Raw genomic sequence first — 14,092 nt, 5'->3', positions numbered from 1 at the left:
ACTGAACACTGCACACACTGAAGTCAGTGTGTCGTGGGGTTGAGACCCCTCTACTGGGACACACACACACACACACACACATACACACACACACACACACACACACACACACACACACACACACACACACACAGGCAGACAAAGGAAAGGCAGCTGCTGCGCTGTATGCTCTGAATTGTACCTCCCTCTGTTTCCTGCCAGCTGTTTTGAAACAACAGTCTCTGTAAATAACAATCTCCCATTATGCTCTCTGTCAGACATCTATCGTTCCTTCTTTTAGACTCCAGGTATGTGCCGGGTTTCACTGAGCACAGGTTGGATAAGCTGTGATTGATTATCAGTGCAATCAGAGAATTTAAAAAGACGTTCAGCCATTTTCGGGGGTTATGTATATCGAACTTCTGCATATGAAACTCTCCTGGCTTTATTACACAGATGTGTAAGTGGTTCTATGAGCCCTTTAGTGTCAGCGTGCTGGCCCTGAGTGAAGTATTCTCTCTCTCCTCTGCTTACATGAACAGACTTAGTCTCTAAAAGTTTCTCCACATCAGATCACATTCTTCCTGCTGAGAAGCCTCCAGCTCTCATGTTCATGTTGATTTCTCATAAACGATCTCAGCATGGTGCGTCTGATTCATCTTCTCTTTTATGAGCGTTGAGAGTTTTTCAGCTCTCTTGATAGATGCAGATGAATACTCAAGACTTTGTTGCTCTTTTTGCTTTTGGAAACAGTCAGTGTGGATTAAAGTATAGTTTGGGGCTGGTCTGTTTTTAGTTTTGGCTTAGTCCTTAAAGGGGCCTTGTTATGCTCCTCTTCAGCTTCATATCAGTATGTAGAGTCTCTACTTTAAAGAGTCCTCTCCTGCTGATGTTCAGGTGTATATCAGTATGTAGTGTCTCTACTTTAAAGAGTCCTCTCCTGCTGATGTTCAGGTGTGTATCAGTATGTAGCGTCTCTACTTTAAAGAGTCCTCTCCTGCTGATGTTCAGGTGTATATCAGTATGTAGTGTCTCTACTTTAAAGAGTCCTCTCCTGCTGATGTTCAGGTGTATATCAGTATGTTGTGTCTCTACTTTAAAGTGTCCTCTCCTGTTGATGTTCAGGTATATATCAGTATGTAGTGTCTCTACTTTAAAGAGTCCTCTCCTGCTGATGTTCAGGTGTATATCAGTATGTAGTGTCTCTACTTTAAAGAGTCCTCTCCTGCTGATGTTCAGGTGTATATCAGTATGTAGTGTCTCTCCTGGGACATGTCTCCATTCTTTAATTTTCAGAAAGCTCTTTATTTTTCTCATACTGCCTGTGCTGCAGCACCTCTATTCACTCTGTCTGAAACCAGAGACCAGTCTGATTGGTTTGCTGGCCGGCTCTGTTGTGATTGGTCAACCTCTTGGAGATTGAGCGCTAGCAAGCAGCTGTGTTACATAGTGGTGTCATTATGTTGCGGTAGTAAAGAAAGGAGTCCAGTGGAGGCAGGCAGGGGAGTGTGCAAGGGAGAAACTCCCTCTGGAGGGGAAACAGCGATTTTGCAGACAATTTAATTGCACACAAACCTACACTCACTCTTTAATGCAAATATCTAATCAGCCAATCACATGGCATCTCAAGGTTTTTAGGCATGTAGACATGGTCAAGAGGACCTGGAGAAGTTCAAACAGAGCATCCGAACGGGGGAGAAAGAGGATTTAAGTGACTTTGAACGTTGCATGGTTGTTGGTGCCAGACTTGTGTATATAATATACAGTGTGTGTATATAACGCATTACAGGAGAGGGAAAACCCCAACAAGCAGAATAGGTGCCCTTTAATTCAGTGAGGGGAGATCTTTATGCTACAGGATAAAATGTTCAATTCGGCACCCACTTTTTATATTTTTTTATTTTACTTGTCAGGCATGCACAAGTCAGTGTTTTCAATTAGATGTAATGTTCTTCTTTAGTTTAGTTTCTTATTTTATACTTGGAGATGTTGTGAATATTTTGCTGTTTTATGCAGAAAACACCTTTAGGGTGAGTGTGATCGCTCAGAGGAAGATTAAACATTGAGAGGAAAGCCTGAAAGAGTGGAGGCTGAAGTAGCATCAGATTAAAGCTCAGTAATGTTTTCAATAGACATTTTCAACACATACGGGTGTGTTGTTTAAGTTTCTGCATATTATGCCATATAGTGTGTTTATAGAATATGTTTGTATAAAACTACAGAGGGCAGCAGAGCAGTAAGAAGCACCTTTACATTTTAGAGCTTCTAGACCAGACGTGTTGGAGTGAAATGTTTTCTTATCTTTCAGTTCTGATATCTTTACCACTTTGGCATCTTTGCTGATAAAACCAAACATTCTTTGGATCTTTTGGTTTAATATTTCCCATTAAAAGGAAGAATGGTATATATTAGAGATGATTCCCTCAAAGCCATGGAAACTCTCTGACTGCTCTAACAAAAGTCCTTTGTTTAATCCTCTTCAGTGTTTTCCATTAGCAGCACAGTCGCAGTCAGGTTTATCTGTGACTGCAGCTGAGGTTGAGCACACCGCCGCCGCATGCTGTTTGATGGAGAGCTCACTGAGGCCAGCAGTTTTTCACAGGGGTTAAAGACGTGGGCAACATCAAATTCTCATCATCAGGGCTTAATGTGAAGCAGCTGTCTGCAGAGACGCAGCCACAGCCCGAGTCATCCGAGTCCATCCTCTGGGAGGAAAAAAAGGGAAAGGGAGTCTGAGCAGAATGAATGATGCTGATTCAACACTGGGCGACTTTATGAAAACATTTGTTCTGCATTAGGCCGCTCTCTGCGTGCCAGCGGTGACTGAGCGTCCCAGATCTTTAGCAGAACACAGCGACTGAATGATTTTACTGATGCTAACCACACAGAGTGATGGCAGAGCAGAAGAGTTCAGCTCAGTGCAGCACATCCTGAATAATGATGCTGTGCACAGAGAGTTTGACTCTGAGACAGGAGACCATGTCTTATTTATTCTTTTTATTTTTCTGCCTAGGAGTACAGGCAAGTGTAATGAATGTTTATTTTTTACTTTGCCTGGTTGCATAAAACTTGTAGGTTTTTTCCGTTTTTATCCAGCATTTTGGATTTGTTTTTTTGTTTAACTTATGGTCAGATGATTGAAATTAATTCTGTCTGTGCTGTGAAATATTTATTTAGTTTTCCATCGATGCTGGAAATCTCCTCAACCCACAGTCAGTGTTAATGGTCTGTATGAAGCCATAAATAGCAAAGAGACCGTCAAATCAAGATGTGTTTAGCTTAGCATAACAACTGGGAGTAGACAGCTACTCTGTCAAAAACCCCTGTATTGTATTTAACCCATTCAATAATGGGGTGTCCAGATATGGCCTTTTTCTGGCAAGATGTTGCTGGCAGTGTGCTAAGGAGTGTTTTGACAACATATCGCTACTGTTGTGTGACAGACTAGCTTAGATCCTTTGGATTTTATTATCTAGACTATATATCTATATATATTTGTCTGACATTGTTCTTAGCTATAAACAACCACTGGAAGATGCTAAGAAAGAATCCCCGTGGGGAAATTAGAGAATTCTGCATTTGACCCATCCTAGCAGTGGAGCAGTGGGCTGCCATATGTACGGCGCCCGGGAGTGTAGGGAACGGTGCCTTGGTCTTTCGGGGACTTGAACTGGTGACCTTCCAGTTCCCAGGCCAAGACCGGAACTACATTGCCACTCACACTTTGTTTGAATGAGTTTTACTGTTCAGTCCGAAAGCAGTGGAGAGAGGAAGACAACTGCATACGCAGATAAAATAACAACACCAGCAGCAGCAACATACTGGGTCCACCAGCCGATCTGCAACAACAAACGGTCTTTTCTCTCTTTGTTATGTCTGAAAGAGACAGTCAAAAAGAAGCTTGTTATCCAATTTCTAGTCACATTTTTTTTTAACTCAAAGGGGCTTGGTATGGTCACACAAAATAGCGGCTGTATGCAGCGGCATGCGTTCTGTTCTCATTAGAGAAAATTGAAGAACACACTCAGAAAAAGGCGCTATGTGGACATGGGGCATAATGGGACTTGAACTTGGGAACTACAAAAGAGACTCACCTCGTTTTGGACCATATAACATGGTTGAGCAGCCAGATGTGGGAGCTTCATGTCATTCAGGGTACCTTTAGAACCCGTCCATGTTAGCTTAAAGGTCCCTTATTATGCAAAATGCACTTTTTGATGTATTTTATACATAAATATGTGTCCCCGGTGTGTAAGTAGACTCACAAAGTGTCAGAAAATACAACCCTCCCTCTTTTCCTCCTTACCCACATCTCTAAAAACGGGCGTACAAACGAGCTGATCCAGATTTGCTGCGGTCTTCATATCGGAAATGTGGGCAGGCTTTATATTGAACTCCTGGCCACGTCCTGCCCACGTGACACGTGCCAACCTATTGCCCGCAATACACAGTGTGCTAGCTGAATCGCCCCCAGTAGCGTATGTGTTTTTGCCGGCTCTTACGAACATGATGTGTAAGGCAGTCAAACATTGTGCTGTTGTTGGCTGCAACAATCCAGACAAGGTATTGCATGCAATGCCATCTTCGGAAAAAGACAAGAATGAGTGGCTGGACTTCATCTTCAACGGGAATATGCCAGAAGACATCGGCAAATTTCTGTTTTTGTGTTTGAAACATTTCACCACGGACATGTTTATTATTAACTTCAGTCAAGTCAAAAGTGGATAATAGTCCAAATATTAACAGAACGGAATAATTAGCACAGCCTCCTTTACAGATGCAAGCACCGTACCAACACACACCGAGTTACCGTAAAATAAATAGTGACAAAAGCAGGTCAACTAACCATTCAGAAACGTCCTGCTGCAACCAAAACGTTTCCACCTTGTCTTCTTCACTATCAGATTCAGGATCATATTCATAATAAGCTTGAACAGCTGCATTTGTGTGGGCAGACATGTTTCCTCCCAGGCCGGCCATCCCGGGGAAGCGGAGAGTCGTAAACACTTCCACAGAGGGGCGTGGCCAGCTGCGGCTAATTTGCATTTAAAGCTACAGACCCAGAATCATGCTAAAATGTATGATCTGTTAGGTATTTTCAGAAATACACAGAAAGGCATGTTCTGTGTTTGTCTGAGATTTCAATATATGCCTAAAAAGAGTATAATAGGAGACCTTTAAAAGTTGAGCTTGACAGTACATTCTCGAGTTACATCTCCAGGATGAAGACATTTGTGGACCTTGAGTTGTCAAAGGAAACTTAAAGCCAGTTACCCAGAGCTTTCTGAGCGTAAAGCCCTCTGGGTTCTGGTTCTGTCTTTTGTTCCACCGTGTTTAAAAACATTAGGTTTTAGATATAAGCCTCTATAAATGTTGCACCCTTTTGGCGACACCAGGACATTGTCTTTGTCATGGTTATGAGTTCAAACAGTATACAACTTTCTTTTAATATATACATCTCCAGAAAAAATGAAGAGACCACTCCACATGTTTCTTAAATCTTGATTTCTTCATGTATGGCAGCCATTCTCGTGTCTGTTGAATTCCAACACAGATAAATGTTGTCAGTAGTTTATAGAATACAATTAAAAATCTTTTTCCTCAAAGACATACCTATAAATAATAAAACCTGAGAAACTGATAATGCTGCCGTGGTCGCTTTATTTTTCCCAGATCTGTATTTTGGTTATAAAAAAATCAGTAGCAGAACAGAAATTATTGTGCATGCTGTGTTAGCGGCAGCGAGTTCTCTGATGCTCCTAACTCCTTCGCCTCTCTCTCTCACTCGTCCTTGACACAGTTTACAGCTCCAGCCGAGCCTGCTGGGATCCCAGTGCCAGCAAACATCCTCCACCTCATCAGTCCTCCGCCCTCCCATCACCTCCTTTTTTCTCCTCCGCTGCACTCCTCTTCACTGCGTGTCCGTTTACATCTCTCTCATCCTGACTGCTCTACATATTTCTTGTTTGCCTTTTCTCCTGAAATGTAGGAACTGATCTTTAAAGTACATATTAACATATCTGTTTGAGCAAAGATAAAAAACTATGTGAAGACTTAGATGAGGAAAGGGAAATAATCACAACTCTTTTATTGATCCCACAGTGGGCCGGGAAAAAAAGAAAATAACACAAAATAAAATCAAAACCATGGAGCAGCAATTAAAAAAAAAGATTTTGGGACATTCATAAAAATATGGTGGGTTTTTTTATATAAAGGTGAATATAGTACGGTGCAATTGCTAAAGAATGAAATTCACGTTCATTTAAAAACCTTTACAGACAATCAACATCATTTCTTTCATCTGCAGTGGAGCTGCAGAACTCCAATCTAAATGTAGGCAACAGGTTAGCCTTAAAGAGTGTGTGTGTGTGTGTGTGTGTGTGTGTGTGTGTGTGTGTGTGTGTGTGTGTGTGTGTGTGTGTGTGTGTGTGTGTGTGTGTGTGTGTGTGTGTGTGTGTGTGTGTGTGTGTGTGTGTGTGTGTGTGTGTGTGTGTGTGTGTGTGTGTGTGTGTGCATGCATCACTGACACCTCTCTCTGTTCTCTTTGTTCAGTGCAGTGCTGCTGGCGGCCTGCCCTCAGTCTTTGTGTGAGCCATGCGGCGCTGCAGCTCTCACACAGCCAATACATGCCGTGAGTGATGATGAGTGGAAGAGGAAGGCTGCTCCACTTGTTGGCCTCTACCTCCACACACACACACCAACACACACACACATACACACAGAAGAACACAAAGGCTGAGGCTGTAACAGGATATTGCAGGGAGTGTTCTACAGATGGATTTGGAGCACAGCTCTGCATTCATTATGGAATTTCAGCTAATATGATGAGTGGAGTGTATTAATGATGACTGCCACGCACATTTAACTGCTTTCAATCAATACAAATAGTTAATTGCAATCTACCGCATGATTTCCACATTTAACACGCGATTATTAATCAGAAATGAATGGCACATTAGTACTCAAATATGATGGCTTTATACAATATGAATGTTTTATAATATTATTATTGCAGCAGTCCAAAACAAAGACAAATTTAACTTAATTCAATTTAAGGTAATTTAATTTAGGCTTATCAGCCTGCAATCTGTAGCAACAAAACTATTTTAAAAAATGCATTTCCTGCCGAAAATGTGTGTGAATGCTAAAAGCTGCGCAAATGTATTGCTGAAAAGAAAAGTGAAATGCTTTTATTGTATTTATAAAAATTAACCTTATGCTGAAGTTGTTGTTTTTAGACATTGATATTTTAGGGCTTTTATTTTGAAAAACACATCCTTCTTCCTGCGCTTCTCGTAAAGTAACAGTAAAACTATGTGAGCGCTTGTGTGAATGTATCAGTTTGTCTGTGGGTGTTACTGGATTAGTTGATGTCACTCAGGTCCGCTACTTTATTGAGTATTCAACCAAGCCGTGTAATAAATATAAATATATATATATAGATTCACTTTTCTTCGTATTTTTCACTGGCAGTATCTGTCCCTTCGTACTTTGATGGCCGAATAAAAGATCAAACAACATTTGGCTTTTTTATAAATGATTTACTATATGTTGGTAAAATGATGTTGATAGAGGCTGTTTTAACCTTAAATGATCATTGCAAGAATAATCCTTTACAAATTATTGTGACTCAAGTGTGAAAGAAACAATCATTACAGCAGACACTCCCCCTCGTTGTGTATCAGTCACTGATTGGACGCTACTGCTGATCCACTGATCTGATACATCTGAACTTCTCAGACAGATAACAGAATAAACTAAAGAGCGTCACTCTGTAAGAATACTTTCTTCATTTTTATATTTGTCTTTTTACGACCTGTTGTTTCTGCCATTGACTTTGATTATGGATACAAAGAATTCATAGAAAGGGTTGAAGAGTTTGTCAGCAAGGAAACACATGTAGAATGTGTTGTCATTTTCATTCAGGCACAAACTGTCAAATGTCTTGACAGCTGTTAAATCAGAATGACAGACGCCAGTGATGAAAACTTGAACACACTTTAAGAGACTTGGGGTCTACCTTCAGTGAAAGCCAACATTCAACAGCATCACCCAAATGTTCCTAGCATGGATCCTTTCTTCTTCTCCCTGCTGCTCTAAGCTGTTTGATTTAGATTTCATAGCAGAGATGCTCTTCAATTTGAAATGCTATTTTGATCTGTTGCCTTTTTTGGAAAGTGCTCTGTGTTTGTACAGAACACACATTTTTAAAGTTATCCTTGTTTTATTATGAAAATAGTAACAAATGCATTTGGCCCAGTGACTGCATGTTAACACACTTCCTATTGGGAACACATGTGGCACACACAGCACATTGGATCAGTCACAGGAAGCTCTTCCCCAGCTGGGTGATATGATGAGTGCAGATGTAAAAATGAAATAATCTCATTTGATCAGCATCTGTTTAAGCTCATGGCATCGCTGCTCGCTCTCCAACTCCCAATGAAATTAAGTTTCTACAGCTGCTCAAACCTCGAGATTTTTATGAAAATTCTACAAGCAGCGGACACAAAGCCAAGCTACAGTTGTTAGCCTGCTATCCATGCTAGTTTAGATGTTTAACCCTATCCATGCTAGTTCCTTTCCACAGCTGCTTCGGCCACAAAATGCATGTATGATTTGTTAGGCGAATTAGATTTTATTCTGAGTTGAGGGTAGAGGGGTAAAAAGGGCAATAATAAATGACATTAAAGGCAAAGAGTTGGAAGAAGTACTCAGATCTTGTACTTGAGTAAAGTAGAAGTACCAGAGTGTAGGAATACTCTGTCACAGTAAAAGTCCTGCATTCTAAATGTTCCTCCAGTGAAAGTAGAAAGTACTCTCATCTAAATGTACTTAAAGTAGCGACAGTAAAAGTAGTCATTGTTTGATTGGTCCATTTCAGAATAATATCTCTGATATGTTTTATAATGAGTGATCATTAAAGTGTTCTCAGAGCTGGTAAAGGTGCAGCTAGTTTGAATGGCTTTGTATACTGCAGGGTAGCTGCTGGATTTACTCCAGGTGAACTTAAGTCTAATTTAACCCATTTAGGCCTCAAACGCCTGGAAAACATGCCCCTAAAACCTATGGGCGATTTTAGAAGAACCCCCTAAAACCTGAAGTGTTTCTGGAAATTCAGCAATTGTGTCAACGCCTACTAAATAATAGATTTCTCAGCCTCTGTAGCAGATAGAAACAAAATTCAGAAAGTATTTGAGAGCTTACAGCTGTGGCTTTCATGCGTGGTAATTCTCCATCCTCCACTCGGTTTCAAAACCTTCAAACTCATGGTCATCATCGTCGCTGTCTTCAAACATATGTCTTAACCATAAATCCCGGTCGATTTAGTTCGACGGGTTCAAAGTAATCAGCAATAATGTCTTCAGCGCTGTGCAGATCGTCAATATCACTACCTTCATTAACTTCAGAATTCCCTCCGCAGTAGACTAAGTCTGCCATGATTGCTCGAAAAAAATCCAAACAATGCCACGTGTATATTCTGTTGCATTTCATTGGCTAAGAGGCCGATAATTAATGCAAAAAAATACCACAGAGCTCTTGTACCAGAAAATGACACATCCGCTTTCCCGGCTTCAATGGTAGAAATGCGTCAACGCTTTCCCGGCTTAAATGGGTTAAGGGTTGATTATATTTCACATCATTAATCCAAATCCGTAAAGTAACTAAAAGGACTAAATACATGTAGTGGAGTAAAAGTTTACCATTTACCTCTGAATTGTAGTGGAAGAATTGCTCTCAAGTAAAGTACTTTGAAGTGTCTGCAGTGATAGAGAAATATTTCATGATTGTTTTCATGGTGAGCTGCGGTACCATGAGGTGTTCGGTTAGGTCGGGTCTTTAATGATTGTAGAGAAGGTGGCAGCTCCATGTGATTCTGTTAGTTTTATATCTGATTGTATGGCCAGTTACTGCCTAAATAGGGACAAACTTTTCTTGCACATCCTTTGAATCAACGCATCTTCAACTTCCACTTTTAAGTTACCACTAGAGATGGAAATATGCGTTTCTGATTTTGGTGAGCATTCCCTTTTAACTTTAAAATGTTACAGTGATAAGCAGTAACCCTGCCATTTCAGCCTCCTCCTTCAGGGATACATGTTGTGAGTCAAACACACAGACTGTATAAAGGTCATCGATCTTACCAGGACTGAAGAAGAAATATTTAGTCTGGCTGTGAAGCGAGTAGACTAAGATCCCTGTGGAGTGACTTTTTCTTTATCCTAAGAATAGCCATGGCTCTGATTCCTTTAAGTATTATAGCAGAGAGGCTGATAGTACTGCGTCAGTGGAAAATACAGGTATTGAAGCGTTAGGATGAAAACTGCTGGCTCCATGTTTGGTTCATAAAGAAAACAGGAAGCTTCTCCAGCGCTCCATATCTACCTCGAGTACACACACATGTTAAAGCCATTAGCATTCAGCGTCTTTATCCACAGATGTGATAAAAACATTTTCCATAAACTGCAGCCCTATGAACAAAGAGTCTGTCCCTGACTGATTGTTGTTTTACGCGTTGGTCATTGCTCTTTCATGAGTTTTTTCATAGTGCAATACATCATGTGTAACGGCTCCTTAATACATTAGCTATTGTTTCTCTAGCTGCGTAGGCAAAATGTTGGTCTGAGAATCAGGCCTCCGCATTTTCCCAGGTTTCACTTTCACACGTGTAGCACACAGATTGTCAGTGGAATGACTTTGTTTGTTTCTGAGTGATGGTAGCCGCCTGGGTACAGCATGACACTGGTACCATAGATGTATAAAGAGAACTGGATACAGCGTTGGAGGTGCCACTCAGTTGCTCAGTGGCATGTGAAGCCACGTGCTAATAGGGCATCCACACTCGTGTTTTGCTTCATGGCAGCGTCATGGCTTATCTCGGCCCATCAAATAACAGATTAGGACATTTTTTTGTTGCAGCAGCACAAAACAAAACAAGGCATTACACATAAATAGAAATAAAGAGTTGGAATAAACAAGTATGAAATATAAACATCGCAAAATAGAAATAAACCAGCATTAGAGAGTGAAATAATATTGAGTTGACCGTGAATTTAAAGAATCTATAAACTGTCCGACATATAAGACACTATTGAAGAGCCAATTTTCAGTAAACACAAATGAATGGATAGAGAAAACAACTCTGGATTTGACTTTTAGTGCATTTCACAACTTTTAGACCTTCATGATTTTAAAAAGGGCTATATGGCTGTTCGCACTGGGTAGTTGCGAAAAAAATTATATATATATAATTTTTTTATATATATATATATATATACGCTGATTAACAGATCTCTCTTTCTCAATTTTAGTCAACAGGAAACATTCTTACTGGGCCCAATACTGTCACAGACTCAGAGTACCAGAGTTTTTATGTTATTTCACTTGTATTGGTATAATCTACTAGATATATACTGTATATAAGTTGATTTCACATGGCCATGTCTTGGTGAAAATGTGTATGTATTGGAATGATCTGATTAGATAATGATGAAAAATGTAAGAGCCTTTGTGTGTGCCCTCTTAACTTCAGTTTTCCTCTGCTGGTTCAACATGCTAAATAAGCAGTAAAAGCCGCCGATTCAAGCTAGGGCGACTAACACTTACTCACACTGAGTGTGTTGGGGGTACCTGGAGTTACCTATGGAGTCAAAGAGCAGAAATACAGACAGATGGTTAAAGTGGGAATAAACTTAAACCCTCTCATGCCAACAGTTTTTACATGCTTTAACACTGAAACATCTCTCTGACCCTTAACCAGAGCCAAAATAGAACATGGACATTGTATACTCAAGTCCACCAAGTTCGATATGTAAGCCTTTTCCCTATCCGCTCTCTAAAGAGTACTTATATGAACAGTGTAGATAATCTCTGTTTAAATGGAACAGCAGTGTGAGCCTGCTGCAGTGTCACACTGGTTTCAGGCTCATCCCATTGTGTTTTAGCACGCTAGTCGGTTAGCACTGTGGCTTTTCATCAAGGGGTTCTAAATACTAAAGTTAAACTGGATCGAGGTGGAAGGAAGTAACCACTGTTGTAGGGCTGCACAATTAATCGAATTTTAATCACGATCACGATTTTGGCTTCCCACGATCGAAATTGCGTGATCGAGCGATATTTTAAATGTGTCATCCGGTTCATAGAACGCTCAGTATCAACGTTTTTTTCCAAAGCCAATCTAGCGCTTCTAGCGAGTGATGGAGAAAACAAGCCTTGTATACAATACAATACACAATACTGGGTTTTCGTTTTAAAACGGAGGCTTTTGGAAACGCTGCTGGCCCCGGGGCTGCTGATTAGTGTGGACAGGCAGAAACGCAGACTTTTGGAAACGCTAACGTAGGCTCCCATGAGCACTTTCTGATTGGGTCTTATCGATCACGAGTATCCTTCTCTGATTCGTCACGCTCCTACCATGTGACCCTTCCTTACCCGGAAAAATTAAAATCAGCTGGGTATCGGGTCTGATCAGCCTTGACTACCAGTGGTAAACATGGATAACGGAGTAAAAGCGCTGTTGACCTTGTTGTCTGTGGTAGCAGTTGTTGTGCAGGTAAATTCTGCATTTTATAATGCTGCAACCGGCACGCACATGCCCAGTATGCGCAGTCTACCATTGTCATTTTATGATTCAGAATCAGCCCGCATTTGCCCACCAGGATCACAGAACATGTGTTCAGAACCAACTGCTAGTGCCCATGTAAACAGATCCAGCCCCCATTGTGGCGACCCTGATCCCAGATCATGTGTCCAGAGCCAAAACTTAGGGCCTATGTAAACAGATCCAGGCAGGGCTTAAGATATGAAATAGAATGCATGGACAGTGCTAGGTTTAAGTTCAAGCCCTTCACAGTGTAATACTTTAAAGACTCCTTTAACTATATTCCAGTCCATATTTGTATACACATACAGTTATACAGTTATAGTTGTCATTAAAGAATTGTTACCAAGACAAGTGCTGAGCAGGACATTTTCCAATGTAAAGATAGTCCTTTGAATGTGCTTCTCTTTCGGACAAACGATGTAAAAGAGACACTGTGTTTCTGCAATGCAGTTTTATGTTTAGTTTTTTTATAAGCCAATTTATTGAACATGTTAAAAAAGACTTAAGGTATAACAATAAATACTCGAGTAGTTTTCCTTCATGTTCAAAAGGGGCAAGAAGAAGCTTTAAAACTTTTCTGGTCCTTCCCCCTATAGCATACATTGTTCATGAAAATCTAAGTTCTGTTCATAGTCATCAGCATTCGTGATATTTGAATCAAATAATCTTTACAATGAAACCAAAATCGTCAAAGAGAAGAATAATCGGAAATCATCAGTCCTGCTCATAACCATTCAGGATTCGGTTTCTGAATCATTTTGTTTGTTTAGATAAAGCTATTATTTCAGCTCATTATTACAGTTATTCCACAGATTTGGTTTTGCTTGCGTTCAATGTTCATTTATTTTGGTCAAACCAGATCTTCATCCCTCTCAATTCCTTTTCCATAGTTAACTGACATAACCCAGTGTTGGCTTGAATATTGCTCCTGCACCTATGTCAGAACCGTGTTTCTTCAGGATCAAACTGTGGCGGGGCAAATTCTATTTTTGATGTGCCACCCTTCTCTGGGTTATTGATAGGAAATACTGACGATCTCTGGTTGAAGTTGTTTGTTTCAGGGGGGAGAAAAAGCATTGAGGGGAGAGGCATCGACCCTGAACCTCTGCTGTTCAGCCAGAGACTTTATTTAACATATGGTTGTGCATGGTCTGTTCAATGTTCCGGGGAGATTAGTTTTTTTCCCCAGCTGGATTATTACCAAAGGACTGCAATTCACCCCCCCAGTAGAGTTCAGACATAGTGAGTGACCCCCAGAGGACACAGACTGAATGTTCGTGGTGTTCTGTGTACTTCTAGTTAAACTGGCAGTAAATCCAGGAGGGCAAATCAAGTTCTAACTGAATCATTTCAAAATTATAAATTGGCATTGCTGCTTTTTGCAGATGATGTGGTTCTGATGGCTTTATCAGTCTGCCACCTTCACCACTTATTGGACCGGTTCAAAGCTGAGTATGAAGTGGCTGAGATAAGGATAAGCACTCTGAATCTGAGGCCATTGTTCTTAGC

The 14,092-nt window shown here is 40.5% G+C and overlaps 1 protein-coding gene and 1 long non-coding RNA gene across 3 annotated transcripts in view; both read left to right on the top strand.

Moving 5' to 3' along the window:
• Nucleotides 1–14,092, top strand: part of efl1 (elongation factor like GTPase 1) — an 89,553-nt gene that overhangs the window by 37,629 nt on the left and 37,832 nt on the right. The window lies entirely within an intron of this gene.
• LOC134862514 (uncharacterized) lies at nt 5,213–7,499 on the top strand. The gene is made up of 2 exons (XR_010165528.1): nt 5,213–5,964; nt 6,532–7,499. It is a non-coding gene; the product is annotated as an uncharacterized LOC134862514 (long non-coding RNA).

The sequence above is a fragment of the Eleginops maclovinus genome, chromosome 4, assembly GCF_036324505.1.
Source record: "Eleginops maclovinus isolate JMC-PN-2008 ecotype Puerto Natales chromosome 4, JC_Emac_rtc_rv5, whole genome shotgun sequence".
NCBI classification, from domain to species: Eukaryota; Metazoa; Chordata; class Actinopteri; order Perciformes; family Eleginopidae; genus Eleginops; species Eleginops maclovinus.
This window is presented reverse-complemented; position numbering and strand designations above follow the sequence as displayed.